General features: G+C 44.7%; 1 long non-coding RNA gene across 1 annotated transcript in view; it reads right to left on the reverse strand.

Annotated features, from left to right (window-relative positions):
• Positions 1-1,432: 1,432 nt before the first annotated feature.
• The window catches only part of LOC136645599 (uncharacterized), a 51,732-nt gene continuing 30,857 nt past the window's right edge, over positions 1,433-22,307 (reverse strand). Inside the window, exons 2-4 of the long non-coding RNA XR_010794149.1 lie at positions 11,951-12,119; positions 3,703-3,742; positions 1,433-2,308 (exon numbers count right to left, since the gene is read on the reverse strand). This is a non-coding gene — a long non-coding RNA (uncharacterized lncRNA). The remainder of the gene's footprint in view (positions 2,309-3,702; positions 3,743-11,950; positions 12,120-22,307) is intronic.

The following is a 22,307-nucleotide window of genomic DNA, read 5'->3' on the forward strand; positions in this document are numbered from 1 at the left end:
TTGACCTATGTTACATTCCACATTAACCAGATGGAAAGGTTGTTAAAATCCTACCTTAGGATTTTACCAAATCCTAATACCTAATACCAAATCAGATCATTGGTCCATTTCTAGGTCCATGTTGTCAACACATTCTGCCATAATGACAATAGTAAAATTAAAGTAGAAATTACTGAAAGAGCTGCAGCACTAAAACAGCCTCAGCATAAAAAGAAGGCAAAAGAGTATGACATAATCTCTGTCGGTTTACTGACCAATCAGTACAGTCTGGAACACAAAGAAGGAAAGCACCATTATTAGAGAGCCTGAGGGACATTATCCTCATGTATACTGTGACAGATATTTTGCCCATTAATAAAATTCCTCTTGTTTGTTAGCATATGATTTTCAGGATACAGGAAAAGCTTCATAAGCATATCATTACTCCACTGATTCCCAACCTGTAGTCTGTGGACCACAGACTGGTCCACAGGTTGCAGGAAAAAAAAGAGATAATCTTCAATCACTTCCACCTGAGTATCAGCTGAGGCTGTGAGCAGTCCATTCTCTGCCCTCTCTGGTAGTCTGTAGGGGAGTGCTCACTAATGAGACACTTTCCCATACTCCACCAGAGAGGGTGAAGAATGGACCACCTACAGCCATAATCAGCAATGAAAGCAGCAACCCACAAATCTTCTCTACAATAACCAATCCAATAAATATCTAATAAATCTTCTCTAATTATTACAAATTTAATTGTAATTTTTGTGCACAAGGGGGTTGGGATGGATGGTTGCATGTGGTTCATGGCGATTCCAAATTTTGCCTCAGTGTTCTGTGGGCTACTAAATATTGGGAACCACTGATTTACACAGTACATTCAGCATGAAACACCAAGATGTGACTCTTCACTAACAGCTTACTTCTGAACAATGTCTGAACTTGCCCTTGCAGTTGGCATTGCTGAGAAAGATGCAGGAAGGGACTGCTTCCTAGCCTGTATATCCATGGAAATGGATTTACTAAGTACAGTATGTATTTGTCCACAGTTCAGTACACAGCCCCAGTGATGACTCAGGGACTGACTCTGAACAATAAGCAGTGAGGATCAACATGTTAGTTGCCGGAAATGCTCTTTTCTTTCCATTTTAGTCAATAGCGCATTCATGGCATTGCCTCTCCAGCACACCTGCTGGGGATTATTCTCCCTTCTTCATCCTAGTCACCTCATTAAAAGTGATTAGAACACTTGCAGCAGGTAAGCATATCCCCCCCCCCTTTGTGAGCCTGAAGCTGTGGAATGAGAATATGTGCCAGAACTTAATGGTACAAGTCAGAAATCTAATACAGCGGCAACCCTAGACAAGTCATGTGCATGGGCGAGGAAGAAAATACAGAGACACCCAAATACTTGTTGCAGGAAACTTTGTAGAATTATGCCAGGAGACTGACATTTGGAACAAATAAACTTTATTTAACACTGTGTAATCTTTCCATCTTTTTCAAAGATCCTCACCCCTAGATGAGAGCTTTGTAGCCAAAAATTTAATTTATTTAGGAATTTTTATACTGCCATTCTCAAGATTTCTCCAGACACAAGGTGGTTTGCATTGGCAGGCTGCTCATAGCCTTTTTCAAATGTGGTTTTTACATTATTGTTCTATATACAATTCATAGAACCCTCAGTTTCTCCAGATGCCTCCCTTTCAACACGTGGTCATTATCCCGGCTATGATCACCATAAAGCGAGCGCCTGTGCTAGCTCAGCACTGGCCGGTGCTGTGCTAGCACCGGGCAGGTGCCCAGCCTCCACCACTTGGTGGTTGCACGGACCACTGAACAGTGGAGAGGAAAGCAGGAGTGGGGGGGGGAGACAGGCAGAAGGCATTCCAGGGAGGGGGGAGGCAGGTGGAGGGCAGGGAGAGGACGGGGAGGAGGCGTGATGGGGAGGTGGGAGGCAGGGAGACAGCGAGACAGCAGGGGAAGGTGTGCTGGGGGGAAGGAGGGGGGAGGGAGGGAGGCGGGACATGTAGAGCTCAGCACCTGACATGAAGGCTCTTACCTCACCGCTGACCTTCTGGTCGGTGTTGAATTGAGTAGCCCCATTGGGGGGCTACTCCCTTTACTGGGGAGAAAGGGACAAAAGTCCCTTTCTTCTGAGGTGCAGTCCGCAGCTGCGGTGGGCTTGCAGGATGCCGTGGCAGCCGTTTTTGGTGCCACTGCAGCCACGTGCCCTGGGAGCTCAGGATTGGACTCCAAATCTAGCTTCCACTGAAGGCAAATGACAAATGTTTGGATAGCAGCATCAAACTCTGCTTCAGTCTCACACCTTTAAAAAAAACAAACAACACAATTATTAATAAACTTTTTACATAGTCAAAAAATTACATTAAGACTGCAATTCTATACCCATTTACCTGGGAGTAAGCCCCACTGAAATAAATGGGACTTACTTCTGAGTAAGCATGCATACGATTGTGCTGTAAAGCATTAGTGGTACAAAAAATACCCCTGCTATGATAAAATTGCAAAAAAATGTTGATTTCTATCTTCCCATGAGAAAATAAGCATGACATACAAAACAAAATAAAGCGGAAGGAATAATCATAGTACAGTATTGTATTTTCTTTCCACTGCTTTCTAGAACCTGTTGGGACCTAAGATATGTGCTTATCAATTCAGAAATTTAAACACTGGCACCGTCACCATGTACTCTTGTGGTGTAGCATCTTTGAGCAGATTTTCTAAACAGGCTAGTCAGGGAAACCATATTTCTAAAAATATGTTGGGTTTTTTGGTGACCCAACATGGGCCTGTGATGTACTGCAAAAAAAGTCCAAAAATATCTTCAACCCAAACTGCAACTACTATTACATGATCCTCAGTACAAAAGGTTAGATATGCTAACCAAGGGTATTTATTTAAGGAACATTATGTACATTCAAAGCTCATACATTCAGGGCCAGTCCAGTCATGAGACTGTCTGACACAAACTGATGAAGTCTGAGGGACAAACTGATGAAGGGTGCCCTACAGCCCCACATCTGCCTGCCATCCCCTCTCCAGCTCATTACCCACCAAGCTGCATTAATGGGCTCTTGCTTGCTTGCTGAGAGAGAGCAGGAAAAGGATTGGGGTAGAGGCAGCCCATCTCTTCCTCCTGCACCAGGGCTGTGAGCAATCACAGTGACAGAACTCCAAGAAGAGGCAGACAGTGATTCTGTTTCGATTGCCTGCTTTCACTAGTATTTGAATGTATCTAAGGCCCAATGCTACCTAGTTTTCCAGAACTGATGCATCCCTGCCAATGGGGAATGCACTGCATCCTATGGTGGTGGTGGGCAGTCACAGATGCCTCCTCAATATAAGGGAAAATTTGCCCCCTTATCTCAGGGCTGCATTGCATTGCATCAGTGCTTGAGGACTGAATAGGATTGAGCCCGTTAAGTGAACCCTCAGTTATGTTTCACTTAGTAGCTGGTTATATTGAATCTGCTTGTCTATGGTGTCTATAATGAGTTCATACCTACTGTGTTGATTACTCAACAGAATGCAAATCTATTAATTCAGCATTGCATGTGCATCTCCTTTGACTTGCTTATAAGATTTCAAGCAAATATCTTAAAATGAATGATAAGATCTCTCTGCTCTGCCGTCTTCTCCATCTTGCCTGCCCAAGAAAAAGAAAGTTGAGCCCCCCCCCACACAGAACCTCCTTCTTACCTTCAGAACTTTGTTCCATCATCACTTGCTCCACCTGTTTCTGTTGAAACAAAAAGAATGATAGGAGCATGTTGAGAGTACACCTAGCATGCTCCATCCATCCATCCTGTCTGTTTCCAGGGCTGATGAAGATAAAGAGACAATGGGCCTGAAAGTAAGAAAGGGGACTCTGTTCTCCCTAACCTTGCCCACCCATCTGCTTCCCTAAGCAGCTAGGCAGGTGAGGAAGAAGAGGCAGCAACTGAATTGGTAGTGGTGGGGCATACATGCACTAATGCATGCATGAGTTGTTTGCTTTCTAAAGGGAGTGGTTCAAATTAGCAGGGATGGTGGTTTTGACTCTGTTCAGGTGGTACAACTACTATGGCTACTCCTGAATATATATTTAAATTTTGATTAACAAATTAAGTACGTATCCCCCATTCTGGCTGATACTGGTTTCAATCAATGTAAGAGAATTTCCTTTTAACCTAATTTTGCCTGGCCCACAGGTGTACACATTTGGTCCCTCTTGCATATATGCAATGTTGTGCAGAAATGGCTTAATGAAATTCCTGGTTTCTGGAAATTTTCGATGCCTCCAGTCTAAGCCACAGGGATAAACTGGGTATATTGTTGAGGATTAACAGATCAAAAGAGGCTACAGAAGAGCCATTGTGTTCTGAAATTAGAATTATGTTCTATGAAGCTTCCGTGTTCTGGAAGAACTGGCGTCTTTAGAACATTCTTAAGGGACTTCTGGCTCCTTAATATTGTCCAAGATTGATCAAGCGTTAGATCTTTGCTTTTTCTTCATCCTGCTTTCTGATTCTGACTGTAAGCCAATGGTCCCACATCCTGTTCCAACTGTCACCCTCAGACAGACCAGCTGACTCACTTCATAATTGCCCTTTGCTTATTCAAATGCATTCTGTCAGATCAGGGATGAGTGATACAGGATGTCACTTCCTCATGGATGCTTTTCCGCCTTGTGTTATGCTAATTATCTTGTGCCATTCAGTGTTCTTCACAAGAGAACAGCAGTGACACATGTCAGTGACACTATCATGTCAGCTGGTCTCCTCCTAAAATACTGAAGCATGTTGATTTAGGGAGCCCAACATGTTTATTCATGGGAAGCTCACTTCATCCATATCTTTGAAGTAATAACCCAAGCAGACACCAGTCAGAGGGCAAACTGTCCCTTCAGCATTCCTTCTGCACTGCTAAGGATATGCCTTCTCTGTTGTTGTGTTTCCCAGAGACCTGTTACTGTCACTTTTGATACCTGTATGGTAAACCATCTCTGAAACAGAAGCAGCGGTCCTTTGAATGACGGTAGATTTTGCAAAAGGTGACTAAGCTGACAGATTTATTGGGTTTCATAGGAAGTGGAAAGAAAAACAAACATTTGGATTGTTTATGCTTGGTAAAAGTTTTCCATGGTGACTTGGGCGCCTGGCTGCTCCTTTCTCCTGTGCCCTTGTTGTTGAGAGTTGCTGTGGCATATGGGAAGATGGAAGTGAGAATGGACTGCTGCACCTGTGTCCCTTCCCTGATCCCACAGTAGGTGAATCCAGCATTCTATGGAATCCTAGAGAATAACTAATATGTTGTGGCATAATCATTTTTATATAAGATTCCTCTTCATCAGATGGACCAGCAGTTTTCAACCACGGTGCCATGGCAAGTTGGTGTGCCGCAAGTGGTCTGCAGGTTTGTCACAGGTGTTTGGAGAGAAGGTAATTTATTAGTAGGGCCATTCAGGGAATCTGAGGGGGGCAGAACCAGTATCATTCCTTAGTCAGCTGTTGTTTGGATTGGGTGTGTTATTCTGTGCAAGCTTTCACTCATGCATTTTGTTTGTTATTTCTATATATTAATTCTCATTTTTAAAACAGTGAAATACATCATTACAAAACTGATGGCATGCCTTGACAATTTTAGCACCTTGTCAGTTTGCTGTGAAAGGAAAAAATTTGAAAATAGCTGAGATGGACAGTAGACTCTCTAGTCCAGGAGTACCCAAATTCTGGCCTGGGGACCATTTGCTGCACTTGGGGACCTCCAATACAACTCGCAAGGAGCTTCCAGTCTCCAATGAGTCTCTGGCCTGCCAGACACTCGCTGGAGCCCATGCTAGCCCTATGCGACTACTGTCAACATGAGGGCCAACTGTTGGACCTTTCGCATGAGCTGCGGGTTGAGGTCTCCCTCCACTATTTGTTGTTTCACGTCTGTGACGCAGCAGCAGCAGTGACGGAAAGGCTGGCCTTGCTTTGCACAAGGCCTTTTAAAGGCCTTAAGCTATCACAAGAACTTCATTCATTCATATAACTTCCATCTCTAATATATTTATGTAAATTTATGTAAATTTATTCAAATTTTAAATGTAAATTAATTATTTTTTTCCTGTCCCCAATACAGTGTCAGAGAGATAATGTGGCTTTCCTACCAAAAAGTTTGGACACCCCTGCTCTAGTCTATGAAAGTTTACAGGGTTGGCCAAAAACCTTCCAAATGCCACCACCTCCCCATTGTGCAGTGCCTTCCTGTACCAAATGCCACTCTCCTTTACTTGATGGTATGCCAGTCATAATCTCTGCCACTTCTCCTCCTAATCCCTAGATCTGAAAAGGAAGATGGAAACAGGGCCGAACAGCCTTTGATGTGTTGACACTCTAGCCCAGTGTTTCTCAAACTGTGGGTCAAGAGCCAATTTCAGGTGGGTCCCCATTATTTCAATATTTTATTTTTAGTATACTAGACTTGATGCTGCCATGGTATGTGACTGCATTTGGGGAAATATTACAGACCTGTACTTTTAACAAGCTACTATGTACATTCTTTTAACAATGATAGTAAATGGGACTTACTCCTGGGTAAGTGCAGGTAGAATTGCAGCCTAGAAAGTTAAAAATGTTCCTGCTTGAGGATGTCACTTCTGGTCATGACATCACTTCCGGTGGGTCCTGACAGATTCTCATTCTAAAAAGTGGGTCCCAGTGCTAAATGTGTAAGAACCACTGTTCTAGCCCACACCTGTCCACACATTCTCTTCCACTTTGTCTTCCTCTTTTAAAATCCAGGGTCCAGGAGGAGGAGGAGGAGGAGGAGGAGCAGAAGTGGATGGCAGGTTCCCTTTGCCAATTTGCTGCCTAAAATAGCCACCCTATTTGGTCTAATGGAGCATATATCTAAATTGGCTTATATAGTACTACAATGCATTTGTTACATCTCTAGTGTGCTGCAGGCCTCTTTTGTTGTTTTTGCGACAACTTGTTAAAACCCCTCTAGAATTTGTTGGTGTCAACCCAGTCAACTATTTATAAAGTGAAAAGGATGTAAGCATAAAGCAAAGCCCTCATCCTCTTTTCCAACAACCAGCACACTAAACTACATTGATATACTGTACTTCAAGTCACTGTTTCTGCTGCACTAACTCAGTTTGTTTCTGTGTGTGAGAAGTGGAGGGAAAACTGTGAAGTGTATATCAATGTTAAGTACTCATTTCTGTACTGCAGCTTCCCAGAGTTCCTTGGGGGAAGCTGTTGCACAATCTAGTTTAAGCCTTTAGTGTAGCAATACGCATTTATTTCAGGCAGTAGAATCACGGAGACATCCCAATAGGCTGTGTTAAACTGCAGTGCCTGGTGATCTTTTGATCAGCAGTGCCTGGTGTCAATTGCCCTTTTGGAGAAAGTTCTACACGCCAAAATAGATTCTGCAGCTCTACTCATGTGTGCATTATGACATTTTTCATTTTTAAACTGCAACTCTGTGCTTTTTGTTTTGTTTTTAAGAAATAAGACTTGATTGCATTTATCCTTCACCACTGGGTAGAAGAAAATAATGACAATTAACCAACCGTCCTGATCTTTAGAAGCCTGTCTGCTGGGAACAACATGGGCGCTTCTTATAAAACTAGCATAGAAACATGGAACTTGCTATTATACTCTGTCTCTGTGGCTGCAATCCTAACCACACTTTCCTGAGAGTAAGCCCCATTGAACAAAATAGGACTTACTTCTGAGTAGACCTGGTTAGGATTGTGTCCTAAGTGTGTGTGTGACAGCTATAGGGTATAAGGTTACATCATGTGTGCCTCTGAAGGGGAAGGAGGAACTTCTGCTCCTGCTGTTTTGCTCACTCAGTTGTGACCCCTTTCAGTCTTTTTTACATTCTCCTCTTTTCCAGGCCATCTATTGTTCCTTGTCTAGCAATCAACATTCTCCCACCCCAGGTCAAGAAAGAGGCCTGGCCTGCCCCTCATTTGAAAAACATGGGAATAAAACTTCATCCGTAGTGTCTCTGTGTTCCTGAGCTCTGCTGGTGCAGCTTGTTCACACTTTCCCTGCACAACTCAGCAGACACGGATGCAAGGTTCATTTTTTTTTTTTTTGAGTAGGAGACAAGCAGAAGGGGAGGAGGAGGCGAAAATCAGAGGCAGAACACTTCTTTCTCTGAGTGCACAGAAAGGAGCTGTCGTCCGCTATTTTTAGGTATTTGTTAAAGTTCACGTCATCCAACTTCTTTTAACAGCATCTTGTGGTGCTGATGGAGGCAGGCTTTTTGTTTTGTCAGTCTTTGGCACCATATGGACAGCTCATATTTTTAACTAGAAAATATTATGTGGTTTTATGCTGCAGACGTCTTCCTTTTATGTTATTTATTTAGTTTTGCACTGGTTTTATTTTACCATCAAAGCCACGACCAACATGATTCTGAGCCTAGAAAGATTTTTCATATCTATATAAAATATACATATAGGAAATATTAGGATTAGAACATGATTTTTTTTTTTTTTACAGTGGAACTCCTTTGTCCCATAACCTCTATTCAGATTTTAAGCGTTGGCAAATATTCCCTTGAGGTTCTTCTGGTGTAACATTCCAAATGGTGATCTTTGGGATAATAAATGCAAGGTAGTCAACTTGGGAAAATATTTCACAGCCTTGATATTGTTACTGAAAAATCCTATACCATGTAAACACTCACCATGCTTTGGATGGTTTGCGAATAAAAAGTAGGGCTGTGTACAGCAGATGACCTGAATGCATGGATAGTTTCATGGGTGTGGAGTTCTAATTAGAATTTGGACAGGCCCTTTCAGTGGTGTCGCTGGGGCGGGGGGCGGGCTGCACCAGGTGATATGCTTGGGAAGGTGACACCACTGCTATTCAAAAATTTAAAAAACTTGGTATTTTCAAATAATACCATCATGTTATACATCATTTAATGTGTAATTTCATGAGGAATGCAATGAAACAAACTGCATTGAACTATCTCTATTTTATCAAAAGTTATAACCAAAAAAATCAGCAGGGCGGGGCAATAGTGCATCACCATGCCACCGCCCGGGGCATTGCCCCACCTACTAAATGGGAGGGGGTCCATCATGGGGTGATGTGCTGGGCTCCCACACTGGGTGATGCAAACCCTAGTGATGGCACTGCCTGTAGGGGAAACAGAATCACAGCTGATGGCCATGTCCCTGGTATGAGTGCACAATCATGTGAGGTACCTATGTGTGTACAGTAAGAAGTGCCGTCCAGCTCCCCCTCCCATTCAATAAAGCCTTGAAGGGGCTATGTAGGCTGAAAAGGACTTATGGTTGAGTCCAGCAATAATCAAGTGGGAGGGAAGGTTATCATCACAAAGAACAAACAATCTTGGAGCATGAGGATGTTAAACTACAAGCTGTTAAAGCTACCAGCCAGTCTATCTCCTAAAACTCACTGCCACCAGAATTAGCACATAATCTGTTTGCCTTTATATGCTGGATACCTGTGACCATGCCAGAGGACTCATAGGAAGGACTCACAGCTTAGTGGAAGAGCTTCTGCTTTGTAGGTAGAAAGTCTCAAGTTCAATCCCCAGCATCTCTAGCATAAGGCCACTTCCTATGTTTCTAATTCTGCCAGATGGGGATGCAAGTTATCATTCTTCCATAGCCAGTACCAGAGTCTGCATTTGAACCTGTTTGCATATTATACAATAGTGACTCTGAAAAAATGATTCGTTTTACAATTGAAGCTGCCAGGTATTGTATAACTTAAGGAATTCTTCAACCTTAAGGTAGGCCTTAAGGTAGGCCTAGAGTTATATATTGTTTATCCAGTTCAAACAAATGCTCCAACACTGTGCTTGATGTCTCCTGACAGTGAGCACCTCTTGGAAAGCAGGGTTAACTATCTCATTTGCATATACTGAGATTATTCTACTTCAACCAATATAAAAAGAGCCCAGTACCATCACTTCCCACCCACAGCAGTGCAGCTATGCCAAAAAAGGAGTGGGCTATATCCAGTGGGGGGTGGGCGGATTGGGAGACTTCTGAGTAAGGCTTTGGGAGGTCTCCTTGGACCTGTGTCAATTCTTTAGCTGGTGCAAGTTGCAGGAAACGAAGTGGGCAGTGAGGCTGCCTAAGGAGGGAATAGAAACTGGTGTGCGCCACTGTCTCATCCAAAATATTCTGTCTCCCTTCCAGTGCCTACTTTCTGGCTAATAAACACCTCCCCTTCTCCAGAAACAGCAGCTGCAGTGTGCACAGGAACTACAAAACACCCTTATCAGTTTGAGACCAGTTAACAAAATTTATTTCTACACAAACACTCCCTGGCAATTCCTCTTGTCCAGAGGCTTTTCCTTCCAAGATTCTGCCTGACAGATCTGCGTTGGACCCATCCAAGCGTGGGGGCGCAGTGGGGATGCTGCTGGATTGTCACTGGACTGGGAAGTTTCTATTGGACTGTGCTTTAAAGCTGCTTCGGACTTGTCCTAATCTAAGTGAAGTTTCGGGACGTCCCCTTCCATTCTCCGTGTTCCTCCAGCAGTGTCCTGGCATTTCCCTCCTCTGTGTCCTGTGCTCCTTTTGGGGCTGCTTTTTGTTCTTGCAGGTCCCCTGTTATCCAAATGAGGCTCACATGTGAACCACCTCTTCAATCCATGCAGAGTCCCATCATCATAGTAAGGCACAACTGAGCTACACTTCAGTCCTTGTTCATCAAAGTCTCCATTGGCCTTAACTGGTTACAGCTGTGAACACTAGCCCTGTCCTTCCCAGAGCTGTCAACCAGCTATCAAAACATGGGAAATACTGTCAACACCACATCATCTGGCTTGTGATCTCTTGATCTTCCATTACAGCCATTGCAGCCAGATCCACCACCTCCTGCTGCAGCCTCTGTTTCACCCCCTGCCCTTGCTGCTGCATTACCTGGTCCGGCGGCCACAATGGGAACCACTGACAGATGGGGCGCGCTGCTGCCTCTTGTGGCAATGCTTCCAAAATGGCTGCCAACTGAGTGCTGTGCACTCCTTTGACACTGATTTTATGACAGTGGAACTTGCTTCCATTGTCGCAAAAGGCTCCTATTTTGAACATAAGAACAGCCCCACTGGATCAGGCCATAGGCCCATCTAGTTCAGCTTCCTGTATCTCACAGTGGCCCACCAAATGCCCCAGGGAATACACCTGGTAACTAGAGACCTCATCCTGGTGCCCTCCCTTGCATCTGGAATTCTGACATAGCCCATTTCTAAAATCAGGAGGTTGCGCATACACATCATGGCTTGTAACCCGTAATGGATTTTTCCTCCAGAAACTTGTCCAATCCCCTTTTAAAGGTGTACAGACCAGATGCCATCACCACATCCTGTGGCAAGGAGTTCCACAGACTGACCACACGCTGAGTAAATAAATATTTTCTTTTGTCTGTTCTAACTCTCCCAGCACTCAATTTTAGTGGATGTCCCCTGGTTCTGCTGTCATGTGAGAGTGTAAAGAGCATCTCTCTATCCACTCTGTCCATCCCCTGCATAATTTTGTATGTCTCAATCATGTCCCCCCTCAGGCGCCTCTTTTCCAGGCTGAAGAGGCCCAAATGCCATAGCCTTTTCTCATAAGGAAGGTGCCCCAGCCCCGTAATCATCTTAGTCGCTCTCTTTTGCACCTTTTCCATTTCCACTATGTCTTTTTTGATATGCGGCGACCAGAACTGGACACAATACTCCAGGTGTGGCCTTACCATAGATTTGTACAACAGCATTATAATACTAGCCGTTTTGTTCTCAATACCCTTCCTAATGATCCCAAGCATAGAATTGGCCTTCTTCACTGCCGCCGCACATTGGGTCGACACTTTCATTGACCTGTCCACCACCACCCCAAGATCTCTCTCCTGCTCTGTCACAGACAGCTCAGAACCCATCAGCCTATATGTGAAGTTTTGATTTTTTGCCCCAATGTGCATGACTCTACACTTACTGACATTGAAGCGCATCTGCCATTTTGCTGCCCATTCTGCCAGTCTGGAGAGATCCTTCTGGAGCTCCTCACAAGTTCTTCATCATCTTGGATAGGGTTGAACTGTTAAAATAGCTTCCATCAACCAAGACCATCTTTATCTCCTTTATCACTCTCTAGGGAAGGTGAGCTGTATGAAGGAAAAACGATCTTTTAAGCCAGTTGTTGTGTTGTGCAAAGAAATGATTAAAATAATGACTGACAGTTCTAATTCACCATTTCTGATAAGAGCTACAAAAAATGTTTAACGCTGCTCTTGGTGTATAGAGGGTAGCAGTGAATTCAACAGAAGGTGATTTAGATTGCTTTTTAAAAACATGAATGTATGGACTTAAAAGCCTGTTGTCAATAAGCTCTGGCAATGCAGTAAGTTGGGTGTTACAAAGCAGGTAACTACAGATGACCAGATGCCTGCATGATGGAAGCCCCCAAATGGGTCATTTTAAAGTGATGACAATGCATCATGTGGTCATCTGTTTCCATACTCAGTTTGACACATTGGCTTGAATGACTAAAGGCTCATATCCTAAAGTACTTTTTCAAAGGAATCCAATTTCATGGAGCTCTTTTGAGTGACAAAGGATCAGGTGACATCTTCTACTCCAGGTTCCTCCACTTCCAAATCACAGCATTATTTTTACTGAATAATATTGAAAATATTTAGATTCATCATTGATTCAATTATTGCAGACTTATTAATACACACACACACCGAACCTTGTATATATTTAGAGTGAGGTTCCATCAATGTGCTAATGACATCCAGCTCTATCTCTCCTTTCCTACAGATTCCAGGGTGGCTGTTGAGGTCCTGGAGCGCTGCCTGGAGGCAGTGGGAATCTGTATGAGGGTTAACAAGCTGAAATTAAATTTGGACAAGACAGAGGTTCTCCTGGTTTGAAAATCCAAGATGCAGGTGCAAGAGCATTGTTCTGCACTGAAAGGGGTTGCACTCCCTTTGATAGAGCAGGTCTGCAGCTTGGAGGTCAGTTTGGATTTGCAGCTGCTCCTGGATTCCCAGGTGGTGGCTGTGAGCAGGGGGGGGCCTTTGCTCAGCTTTGGCTGGTGCACCAGCTGCAGCCATACTTGGATTGTGCAGACTTGGCCACAGTGATCCATGGCACAGTGACATTGAGGTTAGATTATTGTAATGCGCTCTATGTGGGGCTGTCCTTGAAGACAGTTCAGAAATTGCAATTAGTGCAGAATGTGGTGGCCCATGTAGTCACAGGAGGTAGGTGGTTTGACTCGGAGGCCACTTCTCCAATGGCTGCACTGGCTGCCAATTCATTTTCAGGCCCAAATCAAGGTACTGGTTTTGACCTTTAAAGCTCTATACAGCTTGGGGCCAGGGTATCTGAGAAACCACCTACTTCCTTATAATCCAGCTCGTTCACTCAAGTCATCGAAGAAGCCCTTTTACAAGTGCCACTGACGGGGGGGTACGAGGGGCAGCAGTAAGTAACAGGGCCTTCTCAGCAGTGGCACCAACTTTATGAAACTCCCTCTCGAGTTATGAACTGCTCCCTCCGTAGAGACTTTCCAGCAAGGCCTGAAGACTTTTCAAACAAGCCTTCTGAGTCTTGGCCTTTTAAACAACATCTGGCTTTTACAGGCTTGTGTTTTAAGATAGCTGCTGTTGCTCTTATGTTCTATTCTATTAATGTTTTATTTTGCTATTTTAAGATTTTTTTAATTGTTATGAGTTTTAATCTAGAATTTGTGTTTTAAGTGTGATTTTATGCTTTTTGTATTATTTGTTTTTTGTAAGCCACCTTGGGTCCGTTTGGGGAGAAAAGCAGAGTAAAATACTGTAGACAGGCAGACAGGCAGCAATACCCTAATCCACTTAATACCAATTCTATCCACTTGATTTTCATTGCTTTGCTCTTTCAGCCACTTTGCTCTTTCTATAACCCCATTTCAAATTTCATCCATGTGCTTTCCTCTTTCATCCAACCTTCCACAAAGTTTGTCAATGTTCTTTTGTTTGTTTTTCTTTTATTTCTGTTAGTTTGGTTTTTCACGCATTCATATATGTTATATAATTAGTAGTTATTTGCATCTTTTGCTGGCCAAAATAAATTTGCAAGCTAAATAAGGCTACGCTTTGACATTCATCCATTTTTGACTTTCATCCATACTCCGGTCCCTAACCAGATGAAAGTGCATGGTACTGCCATATCTTGTTATTTACATCTTTGTTTTCTTCTTGGTATCAGATCACTGAGCAGCCCAGTTTATCATCTGCTAAGACTTTTTCACAGCCTTACAGTCTCTTCCCCCTTTTTTTGTATTTTACTGGTGTATTTGATTATTCATGAATCACTTAACATTTGCTTCCTGACTGCATTTCAGATTGTTGAGCTTAGCCATATAATTGGGCATAGTTTTGAACCGATACCATCAGGGTTGCTTATTTGAACTACAATGGATAATTTTTAAAGGTCTTTTGAATTCTACTTACATAAAAAAAATCCTTTAATAGTGATGATTTAATCATAATATTCTGAGCCAACTCATTCATTTAAAACTTCATTTAAACTGCAGGCTTCCATGGAACTAAGATTTTGTTAAACCATTGAAGCATTGCAATCTTATGGCAACTGTTGATGAGCCAGTACTGTGGCAATGATCCATTACCCATGTGCAGTGAGCTATCTGGGCAAGGAAATACATAACAAGCTGCCTTATACGAAGTCAGATCATCAATCCACCCAATTCAGTATTGTCTACACTCACTGGCAACAGTTCTCCAAGTTTTCATTCAAGAAATCTTCCCAGCCCAACTTGGAGATACCAAGGACTGAACTTGGGGCCTTATGCATGCCAGTTATGAACTCAACCACTGAGCCATAGCCCTTGTCATCATGCCTTCCTCCTTCAGTCCTCTAAGGGTGCTCTGTCCAAGGAGAGGAGGCTTTGCCCAGTTCCTGCACTTGGTGGAAATTTCTACATGACCCCAACAGCCGCCTCCTCCTCTCTTCAGCACTGCGCCTGCTGCCACTGGTCTGTGTCCACCATTTACATTAAAAGAGAGTCGGGGGGGGGGGGCTGCCAGCTGGCATACGCTCATTAGACATTGGAATGACATCATTGTTATTTGTGCCCAATGACTATTTGAAGGGCACATGTCTGATGCCCTACCAACATCCATATTGTGTATTCTTCAGAGGTGGAGGGTGAGGAGGTCCCATTCAGTAAGGGGGTGTGTGTGTATGCAGAGAAGATCCTCCTTTATAATATTGTTGTAGAGAATCTGAAACTGGCCATTGGCTGGGGCAAGAAGTTGAGTTCCATGGCACAGCACAGTTCGTTGTTCATCACAGTGAGTGAGCCTGTCACCAGCCTTGGGCACCACCTCATGACAGTCATATGTGCCTTAAGTAGCTGAATGACGCTGTAGGAAATGTATCTAGAAGGCACTTGATACAGGCCTGGTCTGCAATGTTGAAATGACCAAGGTCTTTGGGGCAGGTAGAGATGCCCGTCCATGCAGTCTTCCAGTAGGATCTTATTCTGGGCCAGGGCCTGGGCACAGTGGTAGGTTCATTGTGGGTCTTTGGGCAGGTGTTTGGAACCAGGGTAGATGAGACTGTGGCCTGCCCTAACCATGTCTTGCAATCTACAGAGCTGCTGGAGGAGCCAACGGGCACCAATATCACTGATGAGAAGATGGGAGTTCACCCCCCCCCCCGGCTCATCACCAGAAGGTTCTTCTCCACAGCCAGTCACCAACCAGGCAGAAAGTCTAGCTTCCAGAAATTCTGTGACCTCTGGAAGTGGGACCTTAGCCACACTGGCGTGACCAGGAGTGAGTGAGCATGTTAAGGTTGTGAATAGTCTCTGGGGGGAGGGGAATTCTTGCCAAGGCTGGCACCTTCATTGTGTGCCTATGCTGTGTTTCCATTCCCCAAAGGTTCCTCACCAGCCATGGATCCAGGAAGGGTGGCGATACTCTGTCAGCAGAGTCTCTTGAGACCTGGTTGGTAGAACTCCCTCACATCCTTGTGCCTGGCTCCCCCGTTGTCCCTGCTAAGCAACCAACTCTGCAGCTGCCTTTGCAACCAGCTGTTCCACTTCTGCAGCCACTGACCAAATAACCAATGCCTGAGGCCCCTGCTGCTGTGCGCCTGAACCTGCTACTCCGTCGTTGTGCCACTGCCCTGGGATCTATATTCCCTCTGAGGGGTTCATGCTCTTTGACTGCATAGCATTGTGACAGTTTCGCAACACTATTTCCATAGCTTGGTGATTATGTCAAGTGTAATAAATGCAAGTGCTACAAACAACACTAGAGCTATAAACATGACAGATTAAGTTTTAGGAAAGTTGGATTTAGATTAAGTTTTAGGAAAGTTGGATTCGGTTACAATCCAAGATTCCATACTTTAAGATGTAGATGATTCTCTGTGATGGTTAATAATAAAGCACTGTCCTTACAGGACAAGATGAGAACCTGGAAGTGTATCTGTTTAGGTATATCCTTGTCAGGAAGTTGTAGAAAAGAGAGGTGGGCAGAAAAACGAGCAAAACCTGTCCAGCAGCAGAACCTATTGTCAGCTCATTTGAAGGGAAGGAACATTTTCTTTTGTCTCATTCTGCAAAGATGACTAGTGAGGACACAGTTATGTCAGGGACATGATTGTTGCTGTGGTGAAATTATATAGATTAACAGGTCACAGCAAGCATTAGTCATCTGATATGACACTGAGCAAATAATCACACAGGGTTGTTTTTAGACTATTGTTGATTGAACAGAAACGACTGGAGTTTGCAGGTGAAACTTAGTGCAGAACTGAGCAGAACATCGATCCATCTTTCAAAGTCATCAAAACCCAGCCCTAAATAACAAAGTTTAAAAATATTTAGTCCACATAACGAGAATGTTGCAAAAGCAAGGATGTTGCAAACGGGGCATGCAGGCAACATAGCTGTACTCCTCACGTAAATTAACCTTCACCCTGCTCAATCATAGCCACAGAAAACTCTCAAGGTCACTTTTGACATATTTATTTACCTGCATTTCAGGAATGAATGTACAGAAGTTGTCAGAAAAATGGGCCCACCTCAAACAAAGCTCCTGTCTCTGGAGTTCTTGCATCATGGGATCAAATCTGACTTCTTCATGTTTCCGAACAAGCACATCTACAGCTCAATTTTATTCCGCAGTGGTGCAGTGAGGCTGCACAGCCCATACCGTATCCAGTGCTGAAAGTGAGCAGGCCAGAAATCTCCTTGGGGTAAGGGAACATTTGTTCCCTTACCCTATGTTGAGCCCCAATCTGCCCAATGGCGCTACTCGGGTCTTCACCATCAAAATTGCTGGCATAAGTCAGAGATGTCCCATGTAGGGCTTTTAGGCCTGGGACAGAGGCTAGGATATAGCAGAGGCCTCCTCTGCCATCCCTGCCACCCTCCTGGGCCTGATGGATACAACATGCAACAACAGGTACAAAGGAGAGAGTCTGTTAGACCTGCCCATCCATAAGGCCAACTGGTCATCTAAAGCAGTAGTTTGGTGGGAGAGGGATCCATCTCTGTCTGCTTACTTGCCTTCACTGCTCCTCCTCCTCTTTCCACTCCTTGGACTGCAAAAGGAAGGAGGGGACAGAGAGGAGGAGAAAATGTGAAGGGGAGGAGAGATAGAACATTAGAAAGTGGAAGGAGCAGAGGCTGGCACGTCATCAGGTGAGGGGATAGCATTTGGCATGCTGCCTTAGATGTTAGGAGGTCTTGGGCTGGCTCTTCACTCTGTAAGTGGTACTGTATATTGTCACTTCCTCATTTTTTTTTTTAAATCTGATTTTAGAACTTATGTTTAGCTTTCTCCAAGGAACATTTCTGAAATGCTAGCTAGTACTGCTGATTATCCTCAAGACTTGACTGATAGTACCTATTTAAATCCATTTGTACATAGATAATGTTCTTGAAAGGAGGGAGATGGCAAAGCAGAAGACTGTGGCACATACACTGCTTATGATTTTTTTAAACTCACATTACCTCAAGGCATAATAGCCTCTTTATATCTAATCTTGTGTAAATTTTTTAAGGCGTCTACAAAAGACTGGCTGATATGAGTCATCTGAAAGACTTGTCATTATCACTAGGAAGGAGCAAGCTGTGAATCTGTCATGGGAGAGGAATGGGGGGGGACACCTTCTCAGCCATAGGTAAATAAGGAAACAGAGACTAATTAGCTAAACATGAGAGTTGCTTAGGAAACCGTCTTTATGACAGCGTTACATCTTTTGCTCTGAATAATTGTCTTTAAGATGCATTTCCACATGGTTTGCTTGTACACTTTGGGTGTACAGCATTCAACGGTGCTTCTTCTATTAGGTGTCTGTGTGGGAGGGAAACAGCTCCCTTTCACAAACTGCAGGTTTTTTCATGGTCTATTTTGAGTGCCTTTTTTCTTTCTCCAGTTGATCCATTTTTAACTCACCATGCATCACTGATTAAACATCACATATTTACCAGACACCTGGAGAGGAGACCAGAGTTGAAAATTCAGAGGAATACACCAAGGTTGGTCACGATTTACACATTTGTAGAGCCCAACCTATTTAACCCATTTCTGCCCAACCCACAGGACATATGATCCCTGTTGCATATATGCAACATTGGGCAAAATTGGCTTAAATCAGGGTTACAGGAATTAATAAAAAGCTGGATATAATACTTTTGAAGGCTCAAAGCAATATGTGTACATTATGCCAATAAACTGACAACCCCACAAGGAAGGTCAGTATTATTATCCCAAGATTGGAGCTGAGGCCTACGAATGATGGCTTCCCCAAGGCCACCTTATTTTATTTATGTATTTATTTATTTTTATTCTTACTTCCCCTTTAACCTATAGATCCCTATATCCCAACATCACTATAGATGTTGGCCAGCGACATAAAAAACGAAATCATAAAGCAATTAAATGCAATCAAACGCAATCAAACCATAAAGAGGCCATGAAACTTGATCAGAGATAGAAAAGACCACAAAGCAGCAGATATTGAGAAGAGGCCTGGTGGTGCAAAACCACTAAAGTCTTGGAAGAACAGATATACAGTGACTTTAATGCCTTCTTAAAGGCTAGAAGGATCATGGGCAAGTGTTAGAGGGTGGCCAGGTTGGGCACTGGCCAAAGGCCCAGGACATCAGAAGGCCCACCTGGCCAGGCCAACTCTTGAAGCATATACAGCAGTGGTTTTAATAGTACAGTGCAATTTACCCTAACCTAAAGGAACTAGGGGTTGATTCATTTAGTTCTGTGCATTAGAAAAGTGGAATTCACAAGTGTAGTGACATTGCGGAAGATATTACCGAGGAGATAGGGTGTGGTGTCCACAGTGCCCCTTGCTCTAAGTGAATGCAGGATTAAGGCCCAGGTGGTAGCTGGAGGTGTGCTGCACAGCTGCAGCCACTAGAGGCTAAAGGAGATCCCTCAGGATATAAGGAGCACCTGAGATAGAAAGGATTGTGGGTTGTAGGAGGAGTGAATGTGGAGAGGAGAGACTAACTGACTGATTGAACTGACTGACAAACTGATCTTGGACTGACTGACTTGGCTTACTGACTTTGGATTCTGACTTGGCACCTTTGACTGATTGGACTGACTGACTGACAAACTGACCCTGGACTGTGACGTGGCTTGCTGACTTTGGACTCTGACTTTTGCGTGCTGTACTGGTGAGTCAACCCAGGAAAACTAATCAGCCTTAAGCGGGCACAAGGCCCAGTGGGGAGGAGCTGTGACAAGACAACTTGGTACCAGGAGTGGGGTGTGAACCCAGGGCGTATAGTTTCCTGCAGCACGCCTAGTGTGACAACCAGGGAAAACAGGCTGAATGGATACCTGGTGGATGTGGGATACAATGGACCTTATGGTAAGAGACATGAGTGTCCCTGATGCCTTCTGGAAGGCATGGATGGTCTTCAGTTTAGGGTGGGCTTTGGTCAAGATGGTCTGGTGTATGGGAGGAGTAGTCAAGCGTGGTATCCTTTCAGTAAGGAAATTGAGCTTGTCATATACCGAGAATGCGGAGATACGCTCCCTGAAAGCAGAAAATGCCAAATTAAAAAAGATGATCCTAGTGGAAAGAGAAAAAAACTCAGCCTATGCAGAGGCCTTAGCAAGGGCCCACAAAGCTGCTAGGGTAGCAGAAAGTGTTGGTGAGGTCCTAACGGAGCGCTTGATCGAGCTAAGGGCTAAACCTCAGCCTGGAGCAAAAGGGTGGGAAGACAGTGAGAGCCCTGTGAATCCCTCCTCAGAAGGAGATACGCCCAGGACCTCGGTAGGGCAGGGTATGGAAAAAACTAGGAGGGTAGCACAACCTGTGCTACGGGCACGCCCCTTGATTACCAACAAGGCCAAGGGTCCCGTAGGCGCTCCTGCACAAACAGTGAGGACCGTGCGGGACTATACTTCACAGGAATTGGTGGAGATAGGTCGGGATATGAGGCAACGCCCTACTGAGCAGCTGAGTAGCTGGTTGCTCCGTTTATATGATCAAGGGGCAGGTGCCATCCACTTAAGCCCAGAGGAATTAAAAGCATTAGGGGCCCTTTCACGGGACATTGTAATTAACAGCTATTTGCGGGGGGCTCAGGGTCCACCTACCTCTTTGATCGCCTGGGTTGGATTGGCGATAAAGGCGAGATATCCCTCACCCTTGGATTGGGAGGAGAACCTGCCAGGTTGGCGCACCATAGACGAGGCAATGGGGCAGCTGCGCACAATGGCCATGCAAATAGGCATGTATGTGCCAGGCTTCGTAGGGCCGGATTCTCAGCCCTTCTCACCTGGGATGAGGGCACGACTGGTAAGGGGGGCCCCGCCACACCTAAAAGGTGCCATAGTGGCCATGTTAGGACCAGCCCAGGGACATGATGTTGGGGATGTAGTTCTCCTGTTAGGGCAACTACAAGATATGCCCGAAGAAAGCCTCTCCCGGCCAAGGGCCCGAAATGTACAAAATGAGAGGCACCCCTCCGAGTATGAAGGGAGGGCGACCACTGGGAGAAGTCATAAGGGGAAGGTGTCGCCCCATCCTGAGCAAGTAGTTCCCCGGTGGAAACTATGGGCTGATCTATTGAAACAAGGAGTCCCCAAGGACCAGATAGATGGTCTTTCTACCATGGAGCTACGTAAGCTCTGGAGAGACAAGTGCACCAAGGGGAAGAAAAAGCCCCAAGTGAGGCAGGCAAGTCCCACAGACCTCGTGGTGGAAGTGCACCATGAGGATGAGATTTCTCCGGCTTCCTCTGAGGAGGATCTCACAACATCTGGGTGGGATGTAGCCCAACCCCAGGAATAGGGAGGTGGGCGGGCTCCAGTGGTAAGGCCCATGAAAACAGCGATCCCTGGAGACCCACGCCCTCACATCCCCCTAACTATATACTGGGCCAAAGGGAATGTGCAGACAGTCCTGGCCTTAATGGATACAGGGTCAGAAGTGACCCTATTGCATGGTGACCCAAAGAAACATGCAGGGCCTATCAGATATGTCAATGTCTATGGCGATGGAGAAGAGGTGACAACTGAAACGCAGGTGCGTTTAGCAATAGGGAAGTCTGCACCATTCATAGCCACGGTTCTAATTTCACAGGTCCCGGAGTATATAATAGGCATGGACCTATTAAGGGGGAAAGAGTTTCAAATTCCCCAAGGGCGATACGCCTTTGGACTGAGGGCAGTACTGGTGGGGAAGGCTAAATGGACCCCTTTGCACATTCCCTCGCCAGACAGACCAGTGTTTGTGAAACAGTATCGCCTACCAGGCGGTCACAAAGAAATAACTGAGACTATAAAAGGCCTGTTAGAAGCTGGGATAGTTAGGCCAGCAGTCTCACCATTTAACTCCCCAGTCTGGCCAGTTAAAAAACCAGATGGTAGTTGGCGGATGACCGTTGACTACCGCCAACTAAACAAACTAGCACCACCACTGGCTGCAGTGGTTCCTGATATGGTGACCCTGCTGGAGCACATAGAGAAAAACGCTGGAGCCTGGCATGCCGTAATAGATCTCGCTAATGCGTTCTTTAGCATCCCCATCAGTAAAGAATCACAGGACCAGTTTGCATTCAGTTGGGAGGGAGCACAATATACTTTCCAGGTCTTGCCCCAAGGGTATCTGCATAGCCCTACATTGTGCCATGGGCTGGTGGCACGAGACCTGGGGCAGTTAACCTTGAACCCTACTTTGTTCCTAGCCCATTACATAGATGACATTATGATTTCAGGCCCTACAGAACAGGATGTGCAGGAGGGATTAGTTGCCCTGGTAGCCCACATGAAGGCTCGTGGGTGGGAGATTAA

This window comes from Tiliqua scincoides, chromosome 3 (assembly GCF_035046505.1).
Source record: "Tiliqua scincoides isolate rTilSci1 chromosome 3, rTilSci1.hap2, whole genome shotgun sequence".
Classification (NCBI taxonomy): Eukaryota; Metazoa; Chordata; class Lepidosauria; order Squamata; family Scincidae; genus Tiliqua; species Tiliqua scincoides.